The sequence below is a fragment of the Saccopteryx bilineata genome, chromosome 1, assembly GCF_036850765.1.
Source record: "Saccopteryx bilineata isolate mSacBil1 chromosome 1, mSacBil1_pri_phased_curated, whole genome shotgun sequence".
NCBI classification, from domain to species: Eukaryota; Metazoa; Chordata; class Mammalia; order Chiroptera; family Emballonuridae; genus Saccopteryx; species Saccopteryx bilineata.
This window is the reverse complement of record NC_089490.1, coordinates 394,587,808-394,592,151: the sequence shown is the minus strand read 5'-3', so window position 1 is coordinate 394,592,151 and position 4,344 is coordinate 394,587,808. Positions and strand designations below refer to the sequence as shown.

The 4,344-nt window shown below is 42.0% G+C and overlaps 1 non-coding gene across 1 annotated transcript; it reads right to left on the bottom strand.

Annotated features, from left to right (window-relative positions):
* Positions 1–3,323: 3,323 nt before the first annotated feature.
* On the bottom strand, positions 3,324–3,440 carry LOC136321548 (U5 spliceosomal RNA). The gene has a single exon (XR_010728702.1). It is a non-coding gene; the product is annotated as a U5 spliceosomal RNA (small nuclear RNA).
* Between the last annotated feature and the right edge of the window lie 904 nt (positions 3,441–4,344).

Here is a 4,344-nt window from a genome sequence, read left to right as displayed (position 1 = left end):
TTATATATAATGTTTAATGGAATATCTACTTCATTGGGTGAAATTTTAGGCCCAACTATATTAGAAATCATAATAGTTAGATCTTTCTAAATTTTATTAATAATAACTTTAGATTTAAGAAGAAAATCAGAAAGCTTCAGTGAAAAAAAGTAGCAGAAATATGAATTAAATTACTGCTGTAAGCAGTAGAGAACGGAATAGAGTTATAAAGGAATAGACTGATTAGTCTAAGGTAGGAGAACAACGAATAAAACATTAACTTGTGTATGCAGATCAAGGCCTCTTACAGAATGTTGAACTAAGGAAAGTGAATATTTTCATAATTAACCAAGGCAAATACAATGTCAATCTCCTGTGTTACGACATGGGATGAGGAAGTATCCCAGAAATTGTAGGTGCCATGAGAGATCCCATCACAGGCTGAAGCACATGTTTGTGTGGTGATCTTAACTTAATCCTGGGTACCGTCCTCTCCAAGTAACAATGGGCATCAGGATGGATTAGAAGAAGAGTTGTTAAAAAAGAGACTTTGCAGAAGTTATATGGTGGACCCCTGGAGATAGCATCAGAAAGAGAATGGAGGCCTGACCTGTGGTGGCGCAGTGGATAAAGTGTCAACCTGGAAACACTGAGGTTGCCGGTTCAAAACCCTGGCTTGCCTGGTCAAGGCACATATGGGAGTTGATGCTTTCTGCTCCTCCCCCTTCTCTCTCTCTCTCTCTCTCTCTCTCTCTCTCTCTCTCTCTCTCTCTCCCCCTCCTCCTCTCTAAAATGAATAAATTAAAAAAACCCCCAAAACTCCACTTTAAAAAAAAAGAAAAAGAATGGAGAACAACAGGGAAAACTCGTTTATATAACTTCAATATGTAACATTGAACAATAGAGTTTTTAAAAAAAATTATTGTATTATAAAACATTTAAATATGCATATAGGGTTTTTCTGGAGAAACAGCACACACATTTAAAAATATTTCTATATATTTTAGATGTATATGAATGTACAGTATGTGTGTGTGTATGTATCTACTTCTATCTATCACCTATCATCTATCTATCTATCATCTATCTATCTATCTATCTATCTATCTATCTATCTATCTATCTATCTATCTATCTATCGAGAAAGATATTTATTGTAAGGTATGGGCTCACCTGACTTTGCTGGTTAAGAAGTCCCGTGATCTGCTGCTGGCAAGCAGGAGTTCAGACACAGGAAAGCTAGTGTTGTGGTCTGAAGACCCGAAAGCCAGAGAATTGATGGTGTCTGTGTCCGAGTCTGAAGACTTGAGGAACACGAGTGCCGAAGGCAGAGGGATGATGTTCTATCTCAAGCTGTCAGGCAGAAGGCAAATTCAGCCTCCCTCTGCCTTTCTGTTTTATTATGACGCTCAGTGGATTAGATGCAGTTCGCCTACATCGGGAAGGGCCATCGGCTTTACTCAGTTCATCAGTTCACACGGTAATCTCTCCTGGAAGCATCCTCACAGACACACCCAGCAATCATCTTTAGCCAGCTCTCTGGGCACCCTGTGGCCCACTCAAGTTGCCACATAACATTAACCAGTGCAGATGACTGTAAGATGAGTATTTTTAAAACAAACCTTTGTAACTGTTTGTTTAAAATAATAAAATCAAGTGAGCTTCCTCTATTTCACATGTTGATTTCAATTTCATAATTGATTTTATGTCAAAAGTGTCATAGCTCTCTTCTGTTATTTGGGTGAGAGAGATGTAGACATAGAGTGACAGGGTTGTGTCATAGTGGTGACTTGAACACCCGTGGCACAGCATCATCTCTTATCATCATTATGTTACGTTATTATAATCACTAAGGGGGTTGAAGTTCCAAGAAAGCCACGTACATGGCAGCTCCGTTGCTGGAAACTTTGATGGAGAATAAAGCCCTAAAAATTATTCATTAATTCCTGGGCTCAGATATTTATAAATAGGTTTATCTTCTTGTGAATATCTGATGGCTCATTGCAAAGTCATGAGAGACAATTGATCTTTGTTGGGAGTTGCCCTGAACATTCAGAACCCTAGCTTTCCCGGCTTTAGTCTCTAAATGCTTTTAGTGACTTGTCACCTCCGCCCTCACTGTGACCAACAATATAATGCAATGGAATTGGTGAGGCTTTGGTTCTTGTGGTGAGTGGAGGTGGGCGGATGTTTCTTTTACTATAATATTTCAGGTTTAATTATTAAAAGTATCTCCTATAAAATCTTAAAGCTCAGAACTGAATTTTCTAAGCCTTGGATATTATAGGGGAGTCAAAGTTTACCTCCTGCCCTGAATCTGGGTGGGTCAGTATGATGGGGGATGGGCCCCCATCCTTTATTTGCGGTGTGAGTGTCAGGACAATACCGGAAACACGGGTGTTTGTGGTGAGGTGACTGTTTTTCTCATTTGCTGTGAGTGTTACTCCTTCTGTGTGTAACCCACTGCAGGATGTGGTCCTCTCTCTGTAGATTAAATCTTCAATTTATGTGGGCGCATGGAAGCTTCTGCCGGCCACAGGAAAGAGCCACTTGATGATGAGAAGTGCTCCGAGACATTGGCAACCTCTTTGTAATCTGGCCTCATCGTCTTACTGACCCTCGACTGGCAACGTTTTGCTGAAATGCTTTGAGATGCATCACTGTCCATGTTTCGGAAATTCTCGGGGAACCTCAGAAAAATATCTCTTAAGGAAGATACAGAAAGTACAAAGCATAAAAGAACAAACATATTAGGACATATCAAAAAATAAATAAGGAAGCCAACAGAGTGGATGAGATTTGCAACACAGATCTAACCAAGGGAAACATGCAGAATGGGCAAGGATTCTCAAAGAATCAAACAAAAATAACAAGCAATCCAGTAAAAAATAGGCCAACAACAACAACAAAACCCAAAACGAAAAAGAGAAAAGAAAGAAAAGAACTGGCATTTGGAGAAGAGAAAGCGCAATGCCCGATGAATGCGTGAAAGAGGCTGACTCGTTGGTGTCAGATGAGAAACTGAACCACAGTGATAGCTGGTATGACGAGTATCAGAACAGTGGGAAGAGCAGAGAGAGAGAACACCAGGCTCGAGAGAGCCTGCAGCACAGGAAGTCCTATGGCGGGTGGGGACGCTGATTGCTGTGACTGCTACGGAGAGCAGTGTGGTTCTCCCTAGTAAGGTTGAACTGAAAGTTCACACATCACACCCAGCCATTACCTGTTAATAACAGTCTAAAGTGGCAGTTCTCAAACTTTAATATACACACGAATTCCCTGGAGATCTCGTCAAAATGCACACTCAATAGGACACACTGTGAATTTTTTTTCTTCCTCTTTATATTTTGTTCCAACACAAGCCTTCAAAAAATTGTGTTAAAACTCAAAATTCTTCCTCTCCACGGAAATCTTCAGTAAAAGGTGAAAGAGTTATGTGGTCTGAAGGGAAGCCGGAGTATAAGATTATGATTTTCTAACTCCCAGGCAATGCTGTTGATCCAAGGGCCATACGTTGAGTATGGAGCATTGGTTGAATTTTATCTCAACCAAATGACAACAGTAGACCACAGAGGAGCCCTGGAGGACATCTCCTTGCAGTCAGAGGCACCTGACCAGGGTGTTCTGATCTCCCCTCCACTCCACCTGTCTGTGAGGCAATATCTCAGGGCATCCCTGGAACCATCCTCAGAGTGCTAGCGTGGGAGGCCTGCCATGTGCACCAGGAAACATGTGCATGTGTGGTCACAGTGGCATAGACTGCAGTCCAATGCTCTATTCCTGAGCTATAATCCCTATAGTGGCCTACTTTGTATTGCACACACCTGGAGACAACCCAAGTGTCCATCAAGAGGAGAATCAATGAACAAATATATTGTAGTATACTTGTATCATGGGACACTGTACATTAGTGAAAATGAAGAACCGCAGGTGTCTGCAACACAGATGAATCTCCCAAACACAATGTCCTGTGGGAAAACTATGACATTTATGCCAGAACAGAGTCAGCAGCATAAAGATGAGGTTTGAAGCCAGGAGTGAATATAGCTGAGAACAAGAGACCCAAGGACTGAGTCCTGGGAAATTCCAGTGTTTAGAGCTCAGAGAGAAGAGAAGAATTCTAAGGGGCTGACCGCCAACGAGGGGAAAACCCAGGAGAGTCTGTGAGTGTGGGTCCCTCCCAGCAAGTGCAGAAAGTTCGAAGGGATGCGCAGAACTGAGTGAGTCAATGCTGCTGGCGGCTCAGCAACGTGGAAGCATTGGGAGTTTGACAAGAGTGGTTTCAGTGAATGGATGGAAAAGCCTGACCAGGGTGAGTTCAGGAGGGATGAGGGAGAGGACCCGGAGCGGCAAGCAGAAACTGTT